The sequence below is a fragment of the Macaca nemestrina genome, chromosome 8 (assembly GCF_043159975.1).
Source record: "Macaca nemestrina isolate mMacNem1 chromosome 8, mMacNem.hap1, whole genome shotgun sequence".
NCBI classification, from domain to species: Eukaryota; Metazoa; Chordata; class Mammalia; order Primates; family Cercopithecidae; genus Macaca; species Macaca nemestrina.
Window position 1 is genome coordinate 125,126,365 of NC_092132.1, and position 18,111 is coordinate 125,144,475.

The following is an 18,111-nucleotide window of genomic DNA, read 5'->3' on the forward strand; positions in this document are numbered from 1 at the left end:
AAAGGGAATCAACTGAGAAACCATCAGAGAGAAGGTAATTCAGTAAGTGGTTGATTACAAAGTAAACATAAAAAACAGATTTCCTATAGGAAATACCAATAATTAACTAGAAGTGGTGGAAAATCCCATTTGCAATCAAAACATACCTATGATAGACCTTAACAGAAATAGGATGTATACGATGGACATGGTGTAGCTCTGCCACAGGACACATAGAGACACTTGGAGAAAGCGGAACTTACAGATGGTCCCCAATTTACCAGGGTTTGACTTTATGGTGGTGGAGAAGTGAATGCATTTGGTAGAAACCATTGAAAAAGGAACGTAAATCTCAGGACCCCCAAACCACTAAGCCAAATGGAACTCCCTAATAAATCTTGGGACTCCAAAAATCACTAGGCCACAAGGAAATTCCTTGTGAACAAAGGACAGACAGAACTCAAAGTCCTCTCTTTGCTCACCGTGAGACAAATGCTTATCTGATTGCTTCCTTTGCCATATTGTTTCGCTAAGAGACTAAGGCCTAAGTGACTATTCCTGTAAATTGTGTTTTCAGTGGAAGGCTTATCAGAAACTCAAAAGAATGCAACTGTTTGTCTCTCATCTACCTATGACCTGGAAGCCCCTATCCCCACTTTAGGTCATCCCACCTTTCCAGATGGAACCAATATACACCTTACATATACTGATGTCTCATGTCTCCCTAAAATGTATAGAACCACCATCGGGACCTCCTGAGGCTGTGTCACGGGCACATCCTTAACCTTGGCAAAATAAACTTTCTAAATTGACTGAGACCTGTCTCCGATATTTTGGGTTTACACCACACTACCCATACAGGCATCCTGACTTTCACTTTCAGTACAGTACTCTTTAAATTACATGAGATATTCAACACTTTGCTATAAAATCAACTCTGTTGGATGATTTTGCCCAGCTGTAGGCTAATATGTCTTCTGAGCACATTTAAGGTGTACAGAACTAAACTATGATGTTTGGTGGCTTAGGTGTATTAAATGCATTTTCAACTTACGATATTTTCAATTTGCAATGGGTTTATGGGGATGTAATCCCATCATAAATCAAGGAGCATCTGAACTGTATTCTAGGATAAGAACACCCAGTATTGAATAGTATGATGTCTCCATAAATGAACCTATACAGTTAACGGGATCACAATCAAAAGAGCAAAAAGATTTTGGGAGGAACATGGCAAAATGATCTTGAATTCACCTGGAGAAATAAATATTCAGGAAAGCTTTGAAAAAAACATAACAGAAGGGAATCACATGGTGGAGGGAGATAAATTTATGTCCTTTTGAATTGTCCATTTACTACTATTGTGATAAAAGTAGCTTAGCATTTTCACAGGAGATTATTCTTAAACATTCCTGGGCCCACCTAAGACTTAGAGACTCTGCAAATTCCCATAAGATTCTGATTTACAAGCCAATTCAGCAATGTCCGACACAGGTTTCTCCTCTTCCATTCCTTTTCATTCAATCCCCTCCTAGCATAACAGCCCACAAACCATAATGCTTTCGATTACTATCACTGTATAACAATTTACCCAAGAACTTATTTTTGTAAACTAACAACGATTTGTTTTCTCACACATTTGTTAATTAGGAGCCCAAGAAAGGCTCTGTGGGCATTTCTTATTTGAGGGTCTCTCCCGTGGTTGCAGATGAATGTTTGCTAGGGCTGCTCTTACTTGAAGGTTTGGTTGGGTTGGCCATCCACAATGGCTCACTTACAAATGACTGTTGATGTCGGTCATCAGCAGGGAGTTCCATTGTGACTGTTGACTTGAGTGCCTATACGTACTTTCTCCATCATGGTGGTTCCTGAATAGTCAGATTTCTTACATGACAGATCAGAGCATGAGTGTTCCAGTGAACAGAATGGAAGCTACCCGCCTTTTATGATCTAGTTGCAGAAGTCTCAGCATATCAGTTCCTCTCTACTAATTGGTTTCAAGCCTGCTCAGGTCCAAGGGAGGGGAGACAGACCCTGCCTCTTGATGGGAAGAGTGTCAAAAACTCTGTGTAGCCATTTTTAAAAAATCACCACTCCAAAAAACAGATAGTTACCTAGAAAACCTGAAAATGCAAGTTTCACCACTAATCCGGAAACATTTGTCAGCTAACATAACACACACTAGATATTAGTAGTAACATCGATGATATCATGAATATCAAAGTGTGTTAACACTGGACAAAGTGTGTTTATTTAATATCACAGTTTGTTTAATAACAGTGTGTTAACATTGGACATCAGCAGTAATATCAGTGATATTGTGAATAATATCACAGTGTGTTTAATATCACCGCGTGTTAACATTGGACATCAGCAGTAATATCAGTGATATTGTGAATAATATCACAGTTTGTTTAATATCATAGTGTGTTAACATTGGACATCAGTAGTAATATCGGTGATATTGTGAATAATATCACAGTGTGTTTAATATCACAGTGTGTTAACATTGGACATCAGTAGTAATATCGGTGATATTGTGAATAATATCACAATGTGTTTAATATTACAGTGTGTTAGCACTAGATATTAGTAGTAATATCAATATTTCATTAAAATCACAGTGTGTAAACACTGGCTATTATAAATATCACAGCGATATTTTATTAATATTACAATGTGTAAACACTGGATATTATAAATATCAGGGTGATATTTCATTAATTGCAAACACTGGATATTATAAATATCCTGGTGATATTTCATTAATATCACAGTGTGTAAAAACTGCATTTTATAAATGTCAGGGTGATATTTCATTAATATCACAGTGTGTACACACTTGATATTATAAATATCAGGGCTATATTTCATTATAATATCTCAGTGTATAAACACTGGATATTATGAGTATCAGGGTGATATTTCATTAATATTACAGTGAGTACACACTGGATATTATAAATAACAAAGTGATATTTCATTAATATCACAGTGCATAAATACTGTGTTTAAACACTGGATAATGTAAATATCAGAGCGATATTTAATTAATATCACAGTGTGTAAACACTGGATATCATAAATAGGGCAATATTTCATTAATATCACAGTGTGTAAACACTGGATAGTATAAGTATCAGAGCAATATTTTATTAATATCACATTGTGTAAGCACTGTGTGTAAACACTGGATATTATAATTATAAGAGCAATAATTCATTACTCTCACAGTGTGTAAGCACTGGATATTATAAATATCATACCGATATTTTGTTAATATCACAGTGTGTAAACACTGGATATTAAAAATATCAGAGTGACATTTCATTAATATCACACTGCTTAAGAGCTGTGTGTAAACACTGAATATTATAAATATCAGAGCAATATTTATAATATTAATTATATTAATATTAATATCACAGTATGTAAACACTGTGTAAACAAAGGATATGATAAATATTAGATCAACATATTATTAACATCACACTGTGTAAACACTGCTTGTAAACACTGGATATTACAAATATCAGAGGGATATTTCATTAATATCTGAATAAACACTGAATATTATAAACATCAGAGTAATAATTCATTAATGTAACAGTGTGTAAACACTGGATATTACAAATATCAGAGCAATATGTCATTAATATCAGAGTGTGTAAACATTCTGTGTAAACACTGGATATTATGAATATCAGAGAATAGACAGTTAATATCACAGTATGTAAACACGGGATATTATAAATATCTGAGTGATATTTCATTAATATCACTGTGTAAACACTGTAAATCCTGGATATTATAAATATCAGAGAGATATTTTATTAATCTTACAGTGTGTAAACATGGGATATTATAAATATCAGAGCGATATTTCATTATTATCACAGTGTATAAAAAGTGTGGGGAAACTGGATGTTATAAATATCACAGCAATATTTCATTAATATCCCGGTGTGTTTACACCAAATATTATAAATAGCAGAGCAATATTTTATTGATATCGTACTGTGTAAACACTGAGTGTTAAAACTGGATGTTATAAATATCAGAGAGATTTTTCATTAATATCACAGTGTGTGAACACTGCATATTATAAATATTATAGCGATATTGTTGTTCATAATATCTTCGATGATATTACTGCTAATATAACAGTAGGTGTACACCCTACTTTACTGTTCAAATATCTTTGATGATATTACTACTAATATCACAGTGGGTATACATCTGTGATGCTGTTCATAATATCTTAGATGATATTACTGCTAATATCATAGTAGGTGTACACCCTATGATACTAAAAATAGTATCTTCAATGATATTACTGCTAATATCACAGTGGGAATACACCTTGTGTGTACACTTTGTGATACTGTTCATAATATCTTCGATGGTATTACTGCTATTATCAGAGTGAGTGTACATCCTGTGTGTACACCCTGTGATTCTGTTCATAATATCTATGATATTACTGCTGATGTCACAGTGGGTGTACACCCTGGGTGTATACCCTGTAATGCAGGGGTAATACAGTGGGGTACACCCTGTAATATTATTAATAATATCTTCGATATTACTAGTAATATCACATTGGGGTACACACTCTGATATTATTCACTATATCTATCAAGGATATTACTGCAAATATCACAGTGGGGATACAACATGTGTGTAAACCCTGTGATATTATTCATAATATCTTTCACATTACTACTAATATCACAGTGAGTGTACACCCCTGGATATACAACCAGTGATACTATTCATAATATCTTCGATATTACTGCCAGTATCACAGTAGCATTATTATGTGACATTATCCAAAATATTTTTGATGTTACTGCTAATATCACAGTGAATATATACCTTGTGATATTATTCATAATATCTTCAATATTACTGCAAATATTACTGGGTGTGCACCCACTGTGATATTATTTATAATATCTTCGATATTACTGCCAATATCACAATGTGTGTAAATGCTATGATATTACACATAATATCTTAGATATTACTGCTAATATCACAGTACATGTACTCCCTGTGATATTTCATAATATCTACAATATTACTGCTAATATCACAGTGAAGATACACCATGTGTGTACATCCTGTGATATTATTCATAATATTTTTGATATTACAGCTAATATCACAGTGGGGATAAACACCCTGACATTATTCATAATATCTATCTTCGGTATTACTAATATCACACTGAAAGTGTATTATTCATAATATCTATCTTTGATATTACTGATAATATCACAGTGAAAAAACACCCTGTGATGTTATTCACAATTCCTATCTTTGATATTACTACTAATATCCCGGTAAGGGTACAATCTGTGACATTATTCACACTATCTCTCTTTGATATTACTGCTAATACAAAAGTGCAGGAACACCCTGTGATATTATTCACAATATCTCTCTTCAATATTACTGCTAATATCACAGTGGAGGTACACGGTGTAATATTATTCACAATATCTTCTATGTTACTGCTAATACCACAGTGGGTGTACACCCTGTGATGTTATTCACAATATTATCGATATTACAGCTAACATCACAGTGGGGGTACACCCTGTGATATTCTTCACAATATCTTCGATATTACTGCTAATGTAACAGTGGGGGTACAACCTGTAATATTATTCACAATATCTTTCTTATTACTGCTAATATCAAAGTGGTGGTAAACACTCTGACATTATTCATAATATCTTTAATTTATGGTTAATATCACAGTGGGGATACACCCTGCTGTATTATTAACAATATATTTGATATTGCTACTAATACCACGGTGGGGGTACACCTTATGATATTATTCAACATATCTTCGATATTACTGTTAATATCACAGTGGAAGTACAACCTCTAATATTCACAATATCTTCATTATTACTGCTTATATCACAGTAGTCGTATATACTGTGATATTCTTCACAATGTCTTCAATTTTACTGCTAATATCACAGTGGAGGTACGGTACACCCTGTAATATTATTCACAATATCTTTGACATTACTGCTAATATAAAAGTAGAGGTACTCCCTGTGACATTATTCATAGTATTTTCAATATTATTGCTAATATGACGGGGGGTACCCCCTGTGATATTGTTCACAATATCTTCAATGTTACTGCTAATATCACAGTGGGGGTACACCCTGTGATATTATTCACAATATGTTTGTTATTACTGCTCATATCATAGTGGGTATGTATACACCCAGTGATATTATTCACAATATCTTTGGTATTACTGCTAATATCAAAGTGGGTGTACACCCAGTGATATTTTTCACAAGATCTTCCATATTACTGCTAATATGACCCTGGGTGTATACCTTGTAATATTATTCACATTATCTCCCTAAGATATTACAAATAATACCACAGTGTCTGTACCACAGGGTATACACCCACTGTGATTTTAGGAGTAATATCTCCATAGATATTATGAATAATATCACAGGGTATACACCTACTATGATATTAGGAATAATATCTTCCTTAGATATTACAAATAATATCAGAGGGTATTGATATTAGGAGTACTAGCTCCCTTTGATATTACAAGTAATATCTCCAGGTGTACATTCACTGTGATATTAGGAGTAATATTTCCCTAAGATATTACAAATAACAGGATGTACACCCACTGTGATATTATTCATAATATCTTCCTTAAATATTATAAATAGTATCACACGGGGTACGCACAGGGGGAAAACCAACTATCACATTAGGCATAATATCTCCCTTATTACGAATATTATCACTGTACACTCACTGTGATATTAGGAATAACATCTCCCTAAAATATTACAAATAATATTACAGTGTACACACACAAGGTGTATACCTATTGTGATATTAGGAGTAACATCTCCCTTGGATATTATGAATAATATCACAGAGTGTACACTCACTGTGTTCTTAGGAGCAATATCTTCCTTAGATATTATGAATAATATCACAGGATGTACACACATGGTGTAAAACCACTGTAATATTATTCATAATATCCCTCTCAGATATTACAAATAATATCACAGTGGTTGTACACAGGGATATTACTCATAATATTCTAAGAAGATACTACCTTTAATATCACAATGGATGTACACCATTTGTATACACCCTATGATATTACTCAGAATAACCTAGGGAGATATTACTCCTAATATCACAGTAGGTATACAATATGTTTGTACCCTTTCTAGGATATTAGCAGTAATATGGATATTATGTAATATTACTAGCAGTAATATCCTAGAAAGATATCCTAGAAAGATATTACTGCTAATATCACAGTGGGTGTACACATGTGTGTACACCCTGGGATATTACTCGTAATATCCTAGTAACATACTACTCCTAATATCATAGTGTGTTTACAGCATGTGTATACACCTGTAATATTACTAGTAATATTTTAGGGAGATAGTCCTCCTAATCTCTATGTGTGTGTGTACTCCCTATGATATTATATGCAATATAGTAGGAAGATATTACTTTTAATATCACAGGAGGTGTACACCATGCATGTACTCCCAGTGATATTACTCGTAATATCCTACAAAGATATTACTTCTAATATCATGATGGCTGTACTCCATATGTGTACACCCTGTGATATTACTCATAATATCCTAGGGAGATATTACTCTTAATATCACAGTGGGTGTACAATATATGTGTATACCTTGTGATATTATTTATAGTATCCTTGGTAGATACTACTCCTAATAGTACACACTATGTGTGTACACTCACTGTGATATTACTCATAATGTCTTAAGGAGATATTACTCCTAATATCACAGTGAGTGGACCCCATGTGTGTACACCCTGTGATATTACTCATAATATTTTAGGGAGATATTACTCCTAATATTACAGTGAGTGGATACCATGTGTGTACACCCTGTGATATTATTCACAATAATTTAGGGAAATATTACTCCTAATATCACAGTGTGTGTATGCCCTGTAATGTTACTCATAATATACTTGGGAGATGTTAAGCATAATATCACAGTAGTGGTACACCCTGTGATACACATGGTGTACACACATTGTGTACACCCACTGAGATATTAGGAGTAATTATTTTAGGGAGATATTACTCCTAATATTACAATGGGGGTGTACACACTGTGATATTACTTGTAATATTCTAGGAATATTTTGAATCCTATCACAGTGTATACCCACTGTGATACTATTTGTAATACCCTTAAGAGATGTTACTTTTAATATCATAGTGGGTGTTCCCCATGTATGTACACCTTGTGATATTATTCATAGTATCTTAGGGAGATATTACTCTTAATATCACAGTGAGTGTACACTTTTGTGATATTAAGGGTAATATTTCCCTAGAATGTACACCTGATATACACACACTGTGATATTAGGCGTAATATCTGCCTAGAATATTGCCAGTATTATCATAGGGTGTATTATTAGGAGTATCATCTTCATAGGATATCATGAATAATATTACAGGGTGTACACCAACTGTGATATTAAAAGTAATATCTCCCTAGGATATTATGAGTAATATTACAGGATGCACACTCACAATGACATTAGGAATAATAGCTCCCTAGGATATTAGGAGTAATATCACAGGGTGTACACACATGATGTAAAAACACTGTGATACTACAAGTAACATCTCCCTAGTATATTATGAGTAATATCACCCACTGTGATATTAAAAGTAATATCTCCCTAGGATATTACAAGTCATATCACAAGTTGTACAAACATGGTGTACACCCCCTGTGATATTAGGAGTAAAATCCCCCCGAGATACCACAAATAATATTACAAGGTGAACACCTACTGTGGTATGAAAAGTAATATCTCCCCAGGATACTACAAATAATACCAAACGGTGTACACCCACTGTGATATTAGGAGCCATATCTTCATAAAATATTACAAGTAATATCATAGGCTTTACACACTTTGTGCACACCCACTGTGATATTACTCATAATATCTCGTTAGAAAATTACTCCTAACGTCACAGGTTGTGCACACATAGTGTACATCCACTGTGATATTAGGAGTAATATCTCCCTAGGATGTACTAGTAATATCACAGGGTGTACACCCACTGTGATATTCATAGTAGTATCTCCCTAGTATGTTACTAGTAATATCACAGGGTGTACATTCACTGACATATTAAGAGTAATATCTCCCTAGGATATTATGAGTAATATAACACCCACTATGGTATTAGGAGTAATATATTCCTAGTATTATGGGTAATATCTCCCTGGGATATTAAGAGTAAGATCACTGGGTTTAAACACATGGTGTACACCCACTGTGATATTAGGAGTAATATCTCCCTAGGATATTACAAGGAATATCACAGGGTGTACACATACAGCATACACTCACTATGATAATGGCAGAAATATCTTCCTAGGATATTACAAGTAACATCACAGAGCGCATAAACATGGTGTACACCCACTGTGATATTAGGAGCAATATCTCCCTATTATGAGTAACATTATATGGTGTACACACAAGGTGTACACACACTGCGATGTTAGGAATTACATCTCCCTAGGATAGCACATGTAGTATCACATGGAATACACATATGTTGTACACCGACTGTGATATTAGGAGTAATATCTCCCTAGGATATTGCAAGAAATTTCACAGGGTGTATGCATAGGGTGTACTCCCACTGTTTTACTAGGAGCAAAATCTCCATAGGTTATTATGTGTAATATCAGAGGGAATACACACATGTTGTACACCCACTGTGATATTAGGAGTAATATCTCCCTAGTATATTATGAGGAGTCATATCTCCCTAGAATATTATGAGTAATATCACAGTTGGTGTACATTGTGTGTGTACACCCTGTGATATTAAAAGTAATATCTCCCTAGAATTTTATCAGTAATATCACAGGGTGTACACCCTCTGTGATATTAGCAGTAATATCTTTTTAGGATATTACTTTAAATAATACAGGGTGTACACACATTTTATACACACACTGTAATATTAGGAGTAATATCTTTCTAGGATATTATGAGTAATATCAAGGGGGTACACCCATGACAATATTAGGAATAATATCTTCCTAGGATATTATGACTAATATCACAGGTTGTACACACATAATGTACACCCACTGTAATATTATAAGTAATATCTCTTTAGGATATTATAAGTAATATCACAGAACTTACACCCCCTGTGGTATTTGGAGTAATGTGTTTTTAGATATAACGAGTAATATCACAGGGTGTACAACCACTGTGATATTAAGAGTATTATCTCCATAGGATGTTAGGAGTAATATCACAGGGTGTACACATATGGTGTACACCCACTCTGATTTTAGGAGTAATATCTCCTTAGGATATTATGAGTACTATCACAGAGTGTACACACATGGAGGACATCCACTATGATGTTAGGAGCAATATCTCCTTACTATATTATGAGTAATATTACATGGTGTACACACATGGTGTACACCCACTATGATATTAGGAGTAATATCTTCCAAGTATATTACAAGTAGCATCACAGGGTATACACACATGGTGTAAACCCATTATGATAAGAGGAGTAATATGTCTCTAGTATATTATGAGTAATATCACAGGGTGTACACATGTGGTGTACACCAACTTTGAAATTAGGAGTAATATATCCCTAAGATATTACGAGTAATATTACAGGGTGAACACTCACTGTGATATTAAGAGTAATATCTTCCTATGATATTACCAGTAATATCACACCATGTTCACCCACTGTGATATTAGGAGTAATATCTTCCTAGAATATTACTAGTAGTATCACAGGGTGTACACCCTATGTGATATTAGGGGTAATATCTCCCTAGGATATTATGAGTATTATCATGGGGTGATGAGTATTATCATGGGGTGTGCATACATGGTGGACACCCACTGTGATATTAGGAGTAATATCTCTCTAGGATATTACAAGTAATATCCTAGGATGTAATATCACAGGATGTAAGCACATGATATACACCCACTGTAATATTAGGAGTAATATCTCGCTAAGATATTGCAAGGAATATTACAGGGCGTAAGCACATGGTGTACACACACTGTGATATTAGGAACAATGTCTTTATAGGATATTACATGTAATATCACAGGAAATACACACATGTCATACACCCACTCTGATATTAGGAGTAATATTTCCCTAGGGTATTATAAGTAATATCACAGGGTTTACACACATGGTGTACACATGTCGTGATATTATGAGTCATATCTCCTTAGGATATTATGAGTAATATCTCTCTAGAATATTATGAGTAATATCATAGGGTTTACACCCACTGTGATATTATGAGTAACCTCTCTCTAGGATATTATGCATACTATCACAGGGTGTATAAACATGGTGTGCCACTCTCTGTGATATTAGGAGTAATATCTCCCTAGAATATTACAATTAATATCACAAGGTGAACATTGACTGTGATATTAGGAATAATATCTTCCTAGGTTATTACAAGTAGTATCACATTTAGTACATACACGGTGTACACCCACTGTGATATTAGAAGTACTATCTCCTCAGGATATTACAAGGAATATCATACAGTGTACATCCACTTTGATATTAGGAGACATATCTTCCCAGGATATTATGAGTAATATCACAGGGTGTAAACACATGTTCTACATCCACTGTGATATTAGGTGTAATATTTCCCAAGGACATTACGAGTAATATCACAAGGTATAAACACATGGTGTACACCCACTGTGTTATTAGGAGTTATATCTCCCTAGGATATTCCAAGTAATATTACAGGGTATATGCACATTGTGTACATCCACTCTGATTTAGGAGAAATATCTCCCTAGGGTATTACAAGTAATTTTACAGGATGTACACCCATTGTGATATTAGGAGTATGTCTTCCTAGGATATTATGAGTAATATCACAGGGTGTACATCCACTGTGATATTAGGAGTAATATCTCCCAAGGATATTAGAAGTAATATTACAGGATGTCCACCCAGTTTGATATTAGCAGTAATATCTCCCTAGGACATTAGGAGTAATATCACAGGGTGTACAGCCACTGTGATATTTGGAGTAATATGTTTCTAGGACATTACCTGTAATATCACAGAGCGTATAACCACTGTGATATTACTCATAATATCTCCCTAGGATATAACGAGTAATATTACAGCGTGTACACACATGGTGTACACCCAGTATGATATCAGGAGTAATGCAAAGCTTATAGCTTGCAGTGAATGCCAAGAATGAGTTCTCAGACAATTCCAGCTGAGCAGGGGTGGCGGTGGGGGGACAGCTCTTCTGAGAAAGTGCCACTCCAGCATCCGTCCGCTAAGTATTGAAAGGGCTTGTTAAACCACAAACATCCACTAGATGGCCATTTGAGGTCGGTTAATTTAAGCACTTACGGCCTTGTAAAAGCACTCAAACCACATTCTCAGGAGGCTGTTTTCAGCGTTCCTTATCACACACTCCACTCCTTGTCCTGTTTTCAGGGTCAAGGAGTTACATTCTTAAGCACAAATAACATACACACAGTGCCTCAGTATTTTTCCATGCCCCGACCTCAAATGCCATGTACATAAGCTTGTATATGTTGACGTGCGCCCACCACAACTCCCCCTTCTTCAATTCTTAGACGTGCTGGTCATCCAATGCAAGGTAAGGTTCTATCGTTCTTCTCTGGCCATAGATGCACCGGGTGGCAGCACAGAGCCATCTGCAGACGCCTAGCAAACAGATACAAAAAAGTGTAAGCAGAGCGGCCATCACCCAAATGTGTACGTATCACCCAGACAACCAAGTGGTCGGGTTTGACCACAAAGCCTTCTTGTAATTGCTGAAGGGTACTTGCTTGTAATTGCTGCGACTATTCTTCAAGTTGTTTCTTTAACTCACACTCACGAGTAGAAATTTGAGAAAAATGGTCGTGATAAGCCCCTTGCAGGTGTGATTTCACTGTCTCCCAAGCATATTGGAAGCTATTATATGGCAGAGGTGTGACACAGATAGAATTATATTGCCAATCACAATGTAAATTTTGATGGGTAATGAATGCCTGCTGCTGATCCCCCAGCCATTCAATGTCGGCTTCAAGAGCCTCCAGGCGAGACAGAATAGTTTTATCAATATTTACCTGTTCTTGAAATTCACGGGTTACATTATATACCATGTGGTTCACCACTGAGGCTGTGTGAATTCTGTTGGAGAGACAGCTGCAGTAGCAGCAGTCGCTAGTATGATAATAGCTGAGACTAAAAAGTCAATTAAAGTGGCCAGAAATCTTTTTTTCCGAATATGAGACAGTGCTTTTCTAAATAGCTGCTGGGTGGAATTTCCTTCCCAGCTCCAGGTTAAATTTACAGGCAGCCACACTTCTGCATGCCATTTTAAGATCATGACGTAGGTTTATATTTAACTGTGTAACGTTTTGATAAGACAAGCAAGTAGCATACCAACTCCTGGAAGAGACTTCAATACTATAAAAGGACTGATTCTGCTTTATGTTAGGAACACCTTGCCCAAACAGAAGTATATAGGGGTGCGTAGTACAAATCAGGACTGTGTCAGTAACATTATGCAAAGAGAGGGTATAGTTGCCACCGCTAGTAATGTATTCACCCTGGAAAAGAACTCATTCAAAAAGAAGGAAGTCCTAATCTCCAAATTTGGGTATGAGCAGGGCTTAAAGCTTGCTTCCCTTTTAGTTGTAATATTGGTCCTGAAAGCCCATACTCTGACGGGGTGATAGAACTGTTGGAGGGACTCCCAAACCCAACAGTCTGATTTGCAGACATAATATAACCATGGGGACCCCAATCAAGTGAGGTGCCATTATTAAACAGAGGCCCTTGACGCGGTGCAGGTTGTCTGCACGGGGACCACTGGACAGCCTCAAACTTATATCGCCAGTTCCTACTCAGATGGCATATAGGAAGATCAGGCACTTGTGTAGCTTCCTTAGATACCTTAGTAAGATTAGTAGTAACAGTAGAAATAAAGGTCAAGTTTGCAAGCTTAGCATCCCTTTTAGGCGGATAGTTAAGATACTCCTGAGGAATGAGAGTAACACAGTTATCATGTGCTATTGTGGAAAAACAAAGACAAAAACTAGACAATAAAATCAAGGAGTCATTAAGTTTAACCTATCCCAAATTTTCAGTTAAGGGGTATGACAGGGATATCTATTGACCTCCTGTCCAAGAAGTATCATTAGATAACAAAGGCGGGTCAGCATCCCACCATGTAATAAAATTAAAAACAGGGGGATTTAGAACATGACTCCAATAAACATGTTCTTGAGCTGATTCCACTTGGCAAAGGACAAAAATTACCAACCACCTCAACATCCATGTCTGTCTTACTTTCTCAGAAGTTCCCCCAATTACCACCAGATACAAAAGAAACCAATTCTCTGCAGTTGCAGGGGCTTCCATGGCGGCAAGCCAGACAGTTGCCTATCGGTCCAATTTCTGTAGCCGTCCCCAGGTAATGTCAGGTGCCTTCCGAGTCATCGTCATCATTGTCAGTTGATTCTCCAACAACAGGTCCTATTCTTGAGAAGAGAGCCCCATATTCCCCCTTTTTGTTTATTAAGTTATACTTTAAGAGTTTGAGGAGTTTAATAATGGCCTGACTGGTTGAGTTATAAGGAATACCAGTTTTGTGTTGTATGTGACAAAGTTGCAATACATGTGCAAATCGAGCACTCAGATAGCAAGGTCTATTATCAGTTTTAATAGTTTGTGGAAGAACTAAAGTCATAATAGATTCAAAAACATGATCAATTGCATCTTCAGTTTTTTTCTCCAGTCCGGGGGGTAGCATGTATTAAGCCTGTATAAGTGTCCACGGTAACCGGGAAAAATTTGAAACATCCAAATGATGGATACTGAGTAACATCAGTTTGCCAAATAGCATTAGGCACCAGACGTCATGGGTTGGCACCAAGCCCTAAGGAAAAGGGGGAAAGAGAATGCCATTGGCAATCAGGACAAGTTTTAATAATCATGCGAGCTTGAGCAAGTGTCAAATGAAACTGTTGTCTAAGACTGCAGGCGTTCTGATGAAAAAACAAAGCATGACCAGCTTGAGCTCACAAAAAGGCAGGAGAATCTGCAAACCACATCTGTGTTTGTACCACAGCATCAGCTCGAATGTTCCCTTCTGATAAGGGACTAGGTAGCCCAGAATGAGAGTGAATATGTGTGATGTAAAGAGGGTGATGACGGGCACAGAGGAGCTCTTGCGCTGCAAGAAGCAAAGCTGGTAGGGGTTCATTAGTAATGCCCTTCACATGTGCATGATCTAAATGAGTAATACTACACACTGCATAAGCGGAATCACTAACTATATTTATGTCTTGGTGAGGAAAAGTTTGTAAGGCCGATATTAGGGCACCTAACTCTGCCTGTTGAGTGGTTCTAAAATGTTCCTGGATTTTGTGCTGCCAGTTCTATATGGCATCTTGCCACACTATAGTTACCTTTCCAGTTTTTCCTGAACCATCTGTAAAGACAGAAGTGGCATGAAGCAAGGGCTCAGAGACAACAATAGATATGAATTTAACAGGCACAGTTTGTAAAAAGTTCAGGAGCTTAGAGGCTGGTCAATGAAAGCTGATGTTACCAATAAAGTCAGTCATTGCTACTTGCCAATTAAGATCACAAGCTAGGAGAGTATGAAATTGTTCCTTGTTTAACAGTAGGAAAAGAGTAGCAGGGTTATTTTGGTCATACGCCCGGTTAGGCCACAATTATGATATGTGGCCCCAGTTATCATTGCAGCAAAGGTCTGAGCCAGATGGGTTGTAGTGCCTATATTCTGGCACACTTTAATAAACATGCTGATTTCAGTGGCAGTGGCTGGGACTGGAGTTATTCCTGCCTGACAATCCTTATTTGCATTTTCAAAAGCCAATTACAACATAAGAAGTTTGGCAGCTTTAGGATAGGGTGCCTGTTTTTATTGCAGCCTGCAATCAGTCGATAAATTCAACGTATGTTTCTGTGGCACCCTGTTTAACTATCATAAAGGAACCCTGGGATTGTCTTATGGGTATTTTTTATGCTTGTATTGTTAGCTGTGAACATTGAGGAAATAGACGGCTATCTGCCTGAGCCTAAGCCTGAGCCTGAGCTGAAGCAAAAGGCCCTGTTCCCAATAGCATATCAAGTTGTATTGGGATATTATTATCCAAATTTTGTAAGGATTGCTGCATGGCTAAATCACTGTACTCTCTCCACCACACAGTATATTCAGCAGCTGAAACTGAAAGTTTTACTAAAGTTTTCCAATCATATAGAGTCATAACCATTTCCCAAAGCCTCAATCATCCCCTGCGTAAAGGGTGAAGGTACACCGTTTTCAAGAATGCTTTTCTTTAACTCTTCAAAGGCAGTAAAAGGCAAATTCTCATGCCGTCTCCTGTTGTTTTGAACAATAACGGAATGCGCCAAAAAGCGCCTCAGTCTCCCTTCCGAAGTCCCTCTTGGAGGCATCCGTCTAATAAGGAAGTTTGAGGAGGAGTCGGCAGTCGGCATCGAGGACGCGGCCACCAATCACACAGATGTTCACTGACCGAGGCCTTATCCAAGAACCATCTCTTGGGCGTCTCCAATCTCCTCGAGGGGGATGGGAGGCGCTGTTGGCTGAACCGATGCAGGTCCCTCTAAGGGTGGAGGAAAGGAGGGCAATGGCTTTTCTACAGGGGAAGGAAAGGGCTCCGGTCCGTCCTCATCCTCACTAGCAAAAATCTCTTCCTTATTCCCCATAGAAGGAAATGAAGAGGAGGGAGGAGTCTCTCCCTGTTGTTTTGGTTCCTGTTTTTCCTTCTTTAAATCTCCTGATTTCCTTTCAGGAGGAGAAGCTGGGCGGTCTGACTCACTGCAATCCTGCAGATAAAGAGGATACAACGCAGAGCGTACCAGGGCTCAGGTGGTCAAAATGGTAACCGTAGTAAAATGACCTTGCTCATATCCGCTTTTCAGGCAGCGAACTACCTGCTCCCACAACTCTAACTCTAATGTTCCTTGATCTGGAAACCGAGGGCATTCCTGCCGAATTAAAAACATAAGCTTGTGCAGAGCTCCAGGCTCTACAGTGCACTGGATAGCCTTAAGTAGCTGTTACAAAATACTTTCTGTTCTTCAGTCATTTATTGACCCATGATAACCCAACCCCTGGTAGTTTACGCGTGGGTACCGTCCTCCTGATGGGAGTCAGGGCTGTCCCTTACCGGGATTCCCCGAAAACTGATGAGTTTTCCTACTTCACGCGTAACTTCAAGGCCACCACATTGGAGGCACCACTTACAAAGCTTATAGCTTGCAGTGAACGCCAAGAATGAGTTCTCAGAGAATTCTAGCTGAGCGGGGAGGGGAACAGCTCTTCTGAGAAAGTGCCTCCCCAGGATCCGTCCGCTAAGTATTTATTGAAAGGGCTTGTTATACCACAAATATTCACTAGATGGCGTTCTGAGATCGGGTCGTGAGACACCTGCAGCCTTGTAAAAGCCCTCAGACCTCATACTCAGGAGGCTGTTTTCAGCGTTCCTTATTACATACTCTACTCCTTGTCCTGTTTTCAGGGTCAAGGACTTACATTCTTATGCACAAATAACATACACACAGTGCCTCAGTATTTTCCCATGGATTTTAAGAGTTGTATCACAGAATGTATGCACATGGTGTACACCAACTGTGATATTAGAAATAATATCTCTATAGGATATTATGAATAATATCACAGGGTGTATGCACATGGGGTACACCCACTGTGATATTAGGAACAATATCTCCATAGGATACTATGTGTAATATCACAGGGAATACACACATATTTTACACCCATTGTGATATTAGGAGTAATATCTCCCTAGTGTATTACGAATAATATCACAGGGTGTACACATATAATGTACACCCACTGTGATATTAGAAGTAATATATCTGTAGTATATTATGAGTAATATCACGGGATGTACACCCATTGTGATATTAGGAGTAATATCTCCCTACAATATTAT